Source organism: Diadema setosum, chromosome 8 (assembly GCF_964275005.1).
Source record: "Diadema setosum chromosome 8, eeDiaSeto1, whole genome shotgun sequence".
Lineage (NCBI taxonomy): Eukaryota > Metazoa > Echinodermata > Echinoidea > Diadematoida > Diadematidae > Diadema > Diadema setosum.
In genome coordinates this window covers 13,277,674-13,290,668 of record NC_092692.1, presented here as the reverse complement: position 1 = coordinate 13,290,668, position 12,995 = coordinate 13,277,674, and the positions used below count along the sequence as shown (strand labels likewise).

Here is a 12,995-nt window from a genome sequence, read left to right as displayed (position 1 = left end):
GGAGTTTTCTGAGTCAATTGGCACTCAAAGTACACAAACAGTTAACATCCTAGATCTCATTCCTCCCACTGTTCATATGTCGACTGCATGTGGTCCCTGTGAGCCCATGAAGGTTACTTCTTGAAGAGATGAAGGATTTGACTAGCTCTGTCACATTTGGTTGATTCAGACCTAATCATGATCCTTAAAAGGATCACTCGTTCCTGAACGGTCCCTGTCTCGCAGTGTGACCTTATCATTAATATCAAGACCTTTTCTTTCTTTTTTTACTCCTACGAAAATCCACAACTTTTGCTCTTTCCTCCAGACACTGACATTTATCAGGATTTTCAAATTTCCTTCCCTCAAAATCCGCGAGATCACGCAGAACATCATTACTAGTCTTCTCAACTAGACATCGTACCATGCAAGGTTCACATTATGTTTCCAATAATTCACAGCTTTTAAAGTTGATCTTTTCTCTATCTTCATATGATGACTTCTAGTCAAATCAGTGGTGTTCACATCAATGCATTTATCAACCTCTTTTTCTCTCACAAGACTTGTTAATCAAGAATCCATCAATCTAATCACAAATACTCCTGGTTATTTATTTTAATTTTTTTTTTTCAATCAGGGATTTACTGCAATGTCATTGAGTCATTACCACAGTAGCCATGAATGTTACTTTGCCAATCTTTGAGACTATCTATTCGAGTAAGGACGTTCTGCCACAATACATGCTGTGGTTTAGGTAAAGTATGATGGGATGGAATTGTAACGAAACAAATTACACCTTTTTCTGCTTAAAAAGATTACTTTCAGAATGCTACAGTAGACAAGCAGCATGCAGAAAGGAGTGCAACAACTCCCAACACACCAATGACTATGTACACTTGTGGCCAACGTAGCTGTCTCACACGATATGGACTCTGCATCCACAAAAAGGCGATGCCCAGCATCTCTGGCTCCAGCTGAGCGTAATGATGCATCCATTATTCATGGTCAAAAATCTTGACCAACGGAGGCCCGCTACTTTCATCTTCCATATGCATGAAATCAGTGTCCAGTCAATAAAGCAAAGTGTGAAAAGAGTACACCATACATGTATTACATAATGATGGAACTTGCCATTAATGACATTTCGCAATTGATATGGCTCATGATGCATTTTTTATCAGTTCCCTCACATCATCACACACAAGCAATGTATCACAGAGCCCCTCTAACAGTAAACTCATTGCCAGGATATTACAATGAGGACATCAACCTTTACTGGCCTATTGATATACTGCAGGCAATTTATGGATATACACTGCAATGCTGCAGACCAAAAACAAAAACAAAAAGAAAGAGAAAATCAAAGAGCTACTGTATACGCTATATATTTCTCGGGGGTTTTATTTTCGCGAATTTCGCGAGTCGGGAGCTGTTAGCGAAATTAACAACACGCGAAAATATTACCTTCCAAAACGAATCCCTTGCCTTGATGATACGAACATTTCAGTACTAGTATACCATGTCACGGCTTTCCGAACAGACCATACTGGCTAAGCTTGTTTACGTACATATAGCACGTCCACGTCTACTTACGAATACTGTAGACAGCCAATCCATTATCGCAAGGGGACCACTCATCACAAATCTAGCGCGATGGACTTAACCACTTCAAAAATGTTGAATTCTAACTTACTAGTTCGGAGAGTTTGGTAAGTTTTTTTTTCATGCAGTGTATAACTAGTATCATTCTTATTTGCTAGTAAGTTGAAAATTCACACTAGTTACGTTCAGATGGGAGCCCTTAACCTCGAGGTTAGGAAACTTCGAGGTTAGAGCTTGTAGTTAGGGACCGTGAAGACGCACTCGTAGTTAGCAAACCTCGAGGTTTGCTCGATGTTTCGAGCCACGAGAAATCTTATGGTTAGCGCTCTAACCACGAGCCGCGGGGGGTCCCCACTCGTAGTTAAGCACCGTGTGGACACAAAAAACAACGAACTCGAAGTTAAGAGTGACCTCGCCGTGAACTCCAGCCCCCACAATTTCCCTCTGCTTCCGGGTCAACCTCCCAAACGTACACCACAAATACACTACACGTGCGCCCGAGGTGAAAAACTTATGACGCACATCACAACAACATCATCTTTTCTTCCCATGCGCTTGATCTCTGAAACTGAACACGTCGAACTTGCTACTGTATTCTATATTCTTCTCCGACGCTAAAAAATTGTTTTTGACGAATATCTTCATAAAGCATAAAGTCATCAGTGCAGTACTATCTCTGCATACCATGACAGAGGAAGCTGGTGCCGCCGGTGGGAAAAAGAGTACCGGTAAGCGAGTCCGACAGGGTTGGACTAAAGAAGAAATGGACGACTTGTTAGCAGTGTGGGCTAAATCTTCCGGTTTTGTGGGTTTAACATCGCGTGGGACCCACTCGTAGTTACGGGGGGCAGAAGCTTAACCTCGAGGTTTCGTAACCTCGAGGTTAAGATTCGTCGTGTGGACACAAGTCGTAGTTAGAGAGCATGAGCTAAACCTCGAGGTTTCCTAACCTCGAGGTTAGGGCCTGCCATCTGAACGTAACTACTTTCTTTGCCACTTCATATTTTCTCTGGTCCCCCAATCGCGAATTTAACCACTCGCGAAAATGTGTGACAGTGGCAATTCGCGAAAATTTATGTACGCGAAAATTATAGCGTATACAGTATCAAATATGGAACACTTGTTACTGCATCCACAGTCAACGTGTGCAAACACATGACTAAGTGCAATTGTGTAAAACCCAACAAACAGTCCCTGAGTTCACTGACTGCATATGATATAATGTATTTAATCATTCCACATCTATTTATAACGGGGAAGTCCATTAATTGATGGTACTTTGTCAAGGTGTTTTCTGTCATTAGTGTCAAATGGCTGCATAAAAGATGAGAAAGTCAGATAACATAGTGAGTATTAACAAAAGTCTGCTGCTTCCTACAAAGGACTTGTTCTCTTCAGCAATTTATGCATTGCATATGCATAGATTTCCTTGGCAACTTTTTATCTTTTTTTTTTTATTCACCTGAATCAAATTATAAATAGCACGGGATCACTGTTTTTGTTTTTGTTTTTCACAAAGGGATATCATTCAGTGTGGATTAGTGTGGCATTGTCCTTTGTTTCCCTAAGGTTTACATTCTAACAAGGCACACAAGGTACGTGTATATGATACTTGACCTCTATGAGGACACCATTGATGAATAAAACTCATAATGTATGGTATATGAATGATGGCAAATACAGACGATCTTTACAGGATTCTGACTTCATGCTGTTTTCTGTGTGTTCGGCTTACTTTCATGATTATTCATGCACAATATACAGTATGATAGCTAACTCTGGGCCATTTCTCATCCTCCTGCACACAAATTATCTTTTTTTTTCCCTTCGAAACAACAGAACAATTTAGCTGATGTGACCTCCGAGGCTAATACAGAGCACTACAGGTTGTATCAGACTTCCTATTAATTGCTCTACCAAGGTCGAATGTGATGGCATTAGTCAACTGCCAGCTTGTCATCTGTCAAATCCACTCTCTCTGCTCTCACTAAAGTCAACGCTGAGAAGTAATTGCTCATCGCTCTCACCACACAAATTAGTACTGTAGAAAAGTCCCTCTTTGCTTTCACTAGGGGGATCGTTATTTGGTAACAGCTGTAGCACTACAAGAAAAGTTTGGAGGTTTTTAGGATTTACTTTAACCTGTTCCATACGAGAACCTGGTGGCCTGTGTATGAAGTATATGATGGGGATTTCAGGATTTAGTATAGAACGGGTTAATGTACGCCACACATTTGATCAAGTTTGCCTTTAGAAAACTGCATTTAGTGATTTTTTTTCACCAAGATTGATGTGTTTATTCAATCAATCCAGCAACAAACAATTAATTTTGCTGTCTTTTTTCCCCCGGCATGGTATTTTCTGTGGTACCAGTGTGGATGTTTCCATTTGTTTTAATGTCGTTCATGAGTGCACTTCTTCCTTTTAAGTACAAAATCTGTGTTGTGACAGAATTCTTGGCAGTCATTATATATGTAAAAATATGTATCTTCATCAGCAGAAGGCTGACTCTTGATTCGAATAAGAAACTAAATAAAGTCTTGCTACGAATTCGAAACTAAATAAAGTCTTGCTATTACATGTATCAAGACATTACCGTACAAAAGATTTGAAAGAGTATGCCTGTAGGCCGATCTATAGGCCTACTGTATCTTGTGATTTACACCCCTTGCAAATTCCTTCCATGATTTGCCAAGTCATGCATAAACTTCCAACACAACATCAGTTTTCGAAGCAGCATTCCATTTATCATATCACAGTGCCCTGATCTAAGTGTGTTATTTGAATATTAGTGACGTTTGCAGCATTGTTTCTCATCTTAACTTACATGAAACTGACTCTGCAAAAATCTCACCAAACGGGAAGATGAAGTGTGTTGCATGTTCCATCTCTATGACTTTACTCATATCATTAAAGTTCCATGGAAATTGGACCTACTTATGTAGAGTCTTGTATCAGTTCCTAGAATGTACACACAAGTTCACAGCATGCAGCAGTAATAAGACTGACGGTGATAATTTCAGCAGTGAGACTCAAAAGACTTTCACTGAACCATTTGGCAGAGGCATTATCTTTTTCAAATGCTATGTAAGGTATCCTAAACAAGACTTGCAGACCAAACTGAGATTGTCAGGATTGTTGATGTGTGCGACTGTTTGGAGCATGGAAATACAGTGTAATTTACCCACAAAATATTTCAGAATTAAATTCGAACAGTGTGGTGAAACTTACTTTAATCAACTTAGCATGCTATTTAGACAGCATCTTTTTACAAGAAAAAAAATTACTGTAATGTTTATTCCTAGATCAAGATGCATTCATGTGATTTCATTGCCCATTTACACAGAGTAACGAATATTTCCGACCGAATTTACTGCTGAAGTGCCGGATGTTTTCTAGTATGATTTGACCTTGTCCCCCACCCAGAGATCCCGGGCAACCAACCGCACCGGCGATTTAGACACGACCGCATACTAATCCACGAAGATCAGCAGGTTGGTTTGGTACACAGCGTACACTCAAAAATAATTTCACGTGAATGGGCAAGTGGTTAGTTCGCTGTGTTAACGTATGCCAGTACGTACGATTCATCGTGTAGAATATTAGGTCTAAATCTATTTTCTAGAGTATAAACAACACAATGCTACGACATTAGGTCGAAAAAGTCAATTGCAATATCTGATGGTATCAAAACATTTCTGAAAACAATGTAAAATCACACGAAAGGGCTAATTTACCTTACTTTCCTGGAAGATTGTCCATTTCCCGAAAGTGACGATCTGCAACCATTGGATGCCATACAAGTACCTACGGCCACCGCACCCAAACACAGGAGTTAGGGACACTCCATTCAAAATAGGGGTTCTTCTCTCTTTTTATTTTTTTCAAGAAGACTAATTTGTGGACGAAATCTGAATCTGCTGATGATCTAAAATGAAACAAATTCATCTTCATGCAAGCTTAATGATAAATAAAATCTTTCTCATGAGAAACAATCTCGAAAACTGTCGCGTGTCAAATCAAAAAAATTGGTTGCGGTCATAAATCTAACCCCTCATAGTATTTTAATGGACGCGCCTAAGTCCATTGATACGGTAAAGAATACTCGTACTGCCACTAGGCACTTGAGACCCGCTCCAGGGGCACGTACATACAGTAAAAAGTTGCAAGGGAAACGTAGGAGTAACTTTTACTTTCTTTCGTTTAATCCCACTTTGTGGGCATCTTGTTTTTTACGTCCGCTTTGTTGTAATGCTCCGGTACGGTCGTCGTCATTTTCAGTCATAGCATTTTTAAAAAGAAAAACAAAATCCACCGCCAGTTTTGCACTAAGAATAAAATCTTTTGGATATGAATGCTACGAGTATTCAAAGTGCAGAGAGCAACTCGATTTGGTTTAGCGATTTCTCCCCCTGAAAAATATCAGTTTGAGATAGTTTGCTTTGCATGATATGATTCGATTGTGCGAAACTGCAAGAATATGACGTTCGCAGCTGCACAGCTGTTGTGGTTGCATGTTCATTTGGGATGCACTTCCGTTTCAAACTATAAACTGATTTCATAGTTTATTGACGTTATGCAAAAGCAGGTGTCACGTTGTATTCCTCACACTCGTCTGATGACCAGGGAGGTGGAACCACCTCCCTGATGTGACAGTGTCTGACGGAGAATTGCTAAATTCTTTTATACTAAACACTGTCATTTAACCTATATTCGGAGACCAATCATTAAAATAAAAAATAAAAAAGAAACGAAATTTAGTTTCTGAACCTTTCCTCTGAGATGATAATAATGGTAAAATTTTCGGGAGGGAAGATTACGCAAATCTTGAATATTCATTTCAACTGTTCAATGATATGAAAAGATTAGTAGCAAAAATTCTTGTTATCTGAGATATTTGCAACTAAAACTGCTAAAAACAAAGAAAATGGTAAGAAAATATGAGACGTTGTTTTTGATAATAACTTCAAGAATATTCCTTGTTATTTTACAAATGAGGTATCACTAGAAAGGTATTATTCTGTCCTATACCTGCTCATGTTTGTTTGTTTGTTTGTTTTTTGGGGGGTTTTTAATGGCGCTTAGCCCATTTTGGAATCAAAAATTTTCGTATGAAATTATCAACGTTGTTTCTGGAGTAGCAAAAACTGTTTTTTATTTCTTTCTAACGCTAGGTTGACCTCAGATGCAAGATGTTTTGTATATTACTATACATGCACCCGATGATGGCAAAGGCGACGTCCGACCAGCGGGGAGCAGATCTGGGAGGGTTTAGATGGTTTCTCCTTTCATCTTTTCATTCTGTTCATTCTTCTATTATTAATTCTTCTTTCTTTTTCTTTTTTTTTCTTTTTTTTTTTTTTGGGGGGGGGGGGGTTCGTTTTGACCGAAAGATGGTGTAGAAACAGTCATTGTCTTGTGTCTACTCCGCTGGATTCTCCGAAATCGTTGGCAACGTCAGGTTAGTGTAACAACAACACCAAAATAAAAACAAAAACAAAATAAAACAACACCGTAGAGAACCTGTTCGCCATTCAGTCAAAAGTATTATAGTACAGTGGCGGATCCAAGGGGAGCTCACCAGGCGTACGCCCCCCCCCCCTTCATTTTTTTTTTTGGTTAAAACAAAAGAAATAAAAAGAAAAGAATGGGGCGCGTGCGCCCCCCCCCCTTAAATTTTGTAAAACCGCCCCTCTTTACGGAATTCCTGGATCCGCCCCTACACGTGGCAGCACTTTATGGCTCTGTTCCCTCGTTTTCATTTGATTGCGACACTAGATTGATATACTACACATTATGCATCATCGCCTCACTCTACCTCCTGGTCATTCCAGATGATCAGTTTTGTGTCTTTTTATTTTTTGATATATCAGAATTAATAATCGAATAATACGATTTATATTCTCTCCTCATTTGTGTATCTTAGATAAATGTTGTTGTTGTTGTTGTTGTTGTTGTTGTTGTTGCATAGTTCGCGCTGCGGGTCGCTGCTATGAGTGCAAAAGACGCATTTTGAGCTAAGGTGGGGATACAATAGAAGAAATTACTTTGAATAAGCCATAGAGGGACACACACACACACACACACACACACATCTCGTTCTTAAAAATTTGACGGATATTCGGGAATAGATTTTTTTACTGTGTTCCAGAAACCTTAATTACATCATGAAGATGATGTATCAAGTTAAGTATAAATTAATGGAATAAAGCTTAATTGAATTGAATTGAATTGAATCAAATTGAATTGAATTGAATTGAACTGAACTGAATTGAAATGAAAGAATACACAAGAAGCAACTTCCCGGTGTCACTCGTCTATATACATAGATGTTTCTTTGAATTGAATTGAATTGAATTGAATTGAATTGAATTGAATTGAATTGAATTGAATTGAATTGAATTGAATTGAATTGAATTGAATTGAATTGAATTGAATTGAATTGAATTGAATTGAATTGAATTGAATTGAAAAAAAAAAAGAATACTGAAGGAGCAACTTCCCGGTGTCACTCGTCTATACATCGTTTCTTTGCTATAATTTATTATTACTCCCGTGTGTTTTCAACTTGTAAACGTAAAGTTTAGTCATGCAATCTGGCGCTTAACTGTATTAAGCACGGCTGTAATCTGACAAAACTGCACGTGTCTCAAAAGCATATTATAGAGATTATGTAGTTTTGCCAGATCATTGTGCTGGTGATTATGCCTGCATTGATTTGGCAAAACTACGCATCTTAAAAAAAAGTAAAACATCTCTAAATATCAGGTGCATGAGTTCGTATTTCGAGTGACATAAGACATTTAAGTTTCCTTTTTGTTATAGTACACAATTCCAATTTCCAAGTTATGTAAATCACTCTATGAAAATCGGGAAGCATTTAAACGTTAGGCCTAAACGTGAATATCTCGACATCGCCACAAACGAGGTTATCAGTTTTGCCAGATCACGGCCAAGCAACTCACTGTCTTGTTAAAGTTGTTAAAGTATATCAGTTCAATTCAATTCAAATTATTTTATTTCCATATAAGGTAATACAAAGCAATATGCATAATGCTTACATGAGTACATAATATTTCAAGGAACTTTGAATCACATAAGTTTCAACAAAACAGGTATACAATATTATGATAATATCAACTTTCGTTTTTTAGATAAATAAACAAGTAAGCAACACAATCTTATTTTGTAATTCTATATGGAAAAGAGGAACTCACAACGTTATCAACGTAACCCCCTACAACATAACATAACATAAAATAACATAATAACATAACATATACAGCAAAGCATAGCATAACAACAAAACATAACATTGTAACAGACCAGAACATGATAATAAAAAGTCATAAACATGGCATTATAACACTCTCAAAACACACAGGCCCACAAAACAATCTCCTGCAGATATCCAGTGATACGTCCGGAGCGCAAAAACAAAAACAGAACAAAATAAAAGACACAAATAGGCAAACACAGCTGGTTTAACTTTTTGTTTCATTTTGAACTGCACTTCACTGATAGACGGCAATGCTTTCGCTTTTTGTCACTGTCGATATAGGTGATTAGCGCCGAAGGTAATGCACAGACGCCCTCTTTCGGTGTAAACAAGAAAGGAAACAGATACTAGTAGAGTACTCGCAGTGCAGGGAAAGACAGCTCTATGTGCAGGGCTCACACCTGTGTAAAATAGATATAAGAAAAAAATTAATTAAAAATCAGAAATGCAGTTTGGTAAAAAAAAAAAAAAAAAAACTGAATAGCTGCAGTTATTGAGTACGAATTCCTCTACAAACTGCAGTTTGTTTGGAAGATTGAAGCTTTTCTCATGGAATTTGAGGGACTATTATTGATTGGGTGCATGTAGCAGAAAATAGGCGATTTTTTTTTTTTTTAGTGAAAAAAAAAACTTGTTGTCTGGCTTTGCAAACCCTTGGACAGGGTTTAAGCTAGAGAACCCCCTTGAAAATTTGATGGATGGAAGGGTATATCTCAATTTTTCAGGTTAGTGAAGATGAAACACCTCATTTCTCCCAGCTATTTTACAGAATTTTTTGAAATTTGAATTTCAACACACGTCTATGAGGAAATATTTACCCGTGTGAGCCCTACTTTGTAGCACATCATCTCTACCAACGTACAGTCATTATTAATTTTGATCCACACATTCTGCTGCTACAATGTATTATCGTTTCAACAGTAACAATGAAACTTTCAATAGTGACTCAGAATTAGTGGCTCATCATCGGCAGTTGAAAAAGAGCTAGGACAATAGTAAAATGTCAGAGTAATTTATGGAGCAGTATTACCTGAATGAAGAAACTTTTGGGGATAAACAAACTTAATAGCAATTGACTAAAAGTTTGCATGAAATTCTACAAATAAACAAACAAACAAACAAACAAACAAAAAGTAAACAATTGCATGTTACCTTTTTTAGTCAGCATAAAATTTGATTAAAAAAAAAACTCAGGTCATTTTAATCTGTCAGAATAATAGAACTTATATTGTTGATAACAATATCAGTTATAACTGTGATTGATGCAGCTGTGCCTCAGAATTAGCAATGATGATTCTCCCTGTGCTTTACATAGTTACCATAATCGTGATACCAAAATCATACCAATTATTATTTTGAATGGACTTTGTAAATGTAAAGAAAAAGGAAATTCAACAAAACTTATTTTTGTAATGAAAAGTAAACATACCCTTAACTTGTAACTGACATACATCTGTACATGAAAAGGCAATATTATCGGGTGCACGTCACGAGACCGACACCCACGAGTCATACAGCCCACAAGTTATACAGCTCACAAGTCATACAGCCCACGAGTCATACAGCTCACAAGTCATACAGCCCACCAGATATACAGCCCACGAGTTCGACACTGAGTAAATACAGCCCACGAGTTCGACATCAAGTAAAATAAGCCCAGGGCCCCGTTGCTAGAAACTTTGCGTTTAAACGCAACTTGCAACTGATTGTCACTGGCCAATCAAAATCATTGTTGCATGCATGTCTTCTTGATAGGGCAGACCCTGAGCCAATCAGAATGGTCAGTGACAATCAGTTGCAAGTTGCGTTTAAACGCAAAGTTTCTAGCAACGGGGCCCAGGAGTTATACGGCTCACGAGACCGACACTACGCACAAAAGGCTCATGAGACCGACAGTAGAAAGCAAACAAAGCCCACGAGACCGACATTACACTTTAGGTCCACGAGACCGACGCTACGCATACAAGGCTCACGAGACCGACGCTACGCATATAAGGCTCACGAGACCGACATTACGCAAAAGAGGTTCACCAGACCGACACTAAGCAAAGAAGGCCCACGAGACTGACAGGATGAACAGCGCCACCTATAGACCAATAAGTTATATAGGGTGTCCTGATAATAGCATAGGAAGATATGAGAGATGGAAAAGAAGAGTTGCCATCTCCGGCAGGGTGTTACCCCATCAGTTGCCCCCCCCCCCCCCCTGAAATGATTAGGATCTTTAATTGTGTTTGCATGGGTGTGTGTTTGTGAAAAAAATAAACAAAGTACAGTAAAAGTGTGTAACAGATCTTTCTACAATAAACCAGCGAGGGTGTTGATTTAGTATTAATAAAAAATAAAAAATAACGTAATCGTCTATTAAGGTAGCGTTAGGGATTCAGAAAAAACCAGATGCATCCATAAAAACAGCTATTGTATTTCACGATAAAATGTAATGTTCGGAGGAGAATAACACAAGCCACAATATTGAGGTGAATCCCTGCGATATAAAACGTTTTAATAAGTAGAATTACATTATTAAAATTTATATCTTGTCCATCTTCTAGCTAAATCAAAACTGGGAAAGCCTGTTAAAAATAACACGATGGCATTATCAAAGCTCTAAAATTAATCCATACATCGTTATTGTCCTCTTTTAAATTCATTTGTGTTTTTTGTCTCTTTTTATTTGGGAGGATGAAGAATACTAATTCTTTTATTTTTTTTTTTGGGGGGGGGGGCGGGGGCATGAAGAATACAATTCAATTTTTCTACTTGATAACAATGTCGCTCCCTGACACACTTGCCCCCCCCCCCCTCCCCAGAAGTATGTAGAAATACATATTTGATGACGTTCATAATTATGTAGATGGTCACCATCTTTCAATTGATAGTGTTACGAAATTACACCCGCCAGTATGTTATTTTTCCGTTCATGGAACACCCTGTACATGTGATTGACATGTAGATGGCGCTGTTTGTCCTGTCGGTCTCGTGGGCCTTCTTTGCCTACTGTCGGTCTCGTGGGCTTTCTTTGCTTAATGTCGGTCTCGTGAGCCTTTTTAGCTTAGTGTCGGTCTCGTGGGCCTATTTTGCCTACTGCCGGTCTCTTGGGCTTTCTTTGCTTAGTGTCGGTCTCATGAGCCTTTATTGCTTAGTGTCGGTCTCGTGGGCTATGTTCGCTTAGTGTCGGTCTCATGAGCCTTTTGTGCGTAGTGTCGAACTCATGGGCTGTATGACTCCTGAGCCGTATAACTCGTGGGCTGTATGACTCATGAACCTATTATTGATGTCGGTCTCGTGGACCGTATGACTCGTGGGTGTCGGTCTCGTGGGATGCCCCCATATTATCTCCCCTGTTTTCTGAAAGAGACAAGTGCTCTTTCTTTATGGTAAAAAGTAAAAATACAATATGTTGAATTTTCATTGTACTTTCTTTATATTGTTCTTCCCTTTATACGTGGTGTCACAATCTGTTTTGTACTCTTCTCATCGGCTGCACAGAAAACATAAACATTCATAACTTCTAAAATCTTCAAACTTTTACTTATGTGTTCTACTATTAAACTTGCTGCATTCACTCAGACTCAGTCCACGCGAATATTTTGCCGTCATTTTCCTTTTATCAAGACGGTGGTCATGACTTGATGTCTGAATAAACCAGCAATATTGTAGTTCATTTTTGACTTGATGACTTCTGAACAAATAATTGTAGTACCTAATTTTATTTTATCAGCTTAAGCTTTGTGCCCAAAGTGTGTATGATGACGAACATTTGATCATTCATACTCATCATGAATCTTATATTATTATCACAATCAACCTCACTATATCAGTCACGAAATATTGATGCTCATTAAATTTTTCGTATCCGGTCATTGATCACTTACAAAATTGTATTTGATAGGGCGCCATCTGGTGATGGCTTCATCATGCCACCGGCATTTTTTCATTTTTCTTCAATCTTCCCACTCGAGTGTGCAGTGTGCGGCGTGGGTATGGGGCAGGTATAACGAGCAGCTCAATATGTTCGGTACGGTACGCGACGGTGTACACAAACCACGCACACGTCCACACGTACGTACGTACGTACGTACGTAACCGATTTCCATTCAGGAACTTCCGTGTTATCGGCTTCGGAGCGAGGTGA

The 12,995-nt window shown here is 38.5% G+C and overlaps 1 protein-coding gene across 1 annotated transcript in view; it reads right to left on the bottom strand.

Moving 5' to 3' along the window:
* Positions 1-5,360, bottom strand: part of LOC140231476 (sodium/calcium exchanger Calx-like) — an 89,947-nt gene extending 84,587 nt beyond the window's left edge. Inside the window, exon 1 of the mRNA XM_072311607.1 lies at positions 5,319-5,360. The gene's annotated coding sequence lies outside the window, so the exon portion shown is untranslated. The remainder of the gene's footprint in view (positions 1-5,318) is intronic.
* Between the last annotated feature and the right edge of the window lie 7,635 nt (positions 5,361-12,995).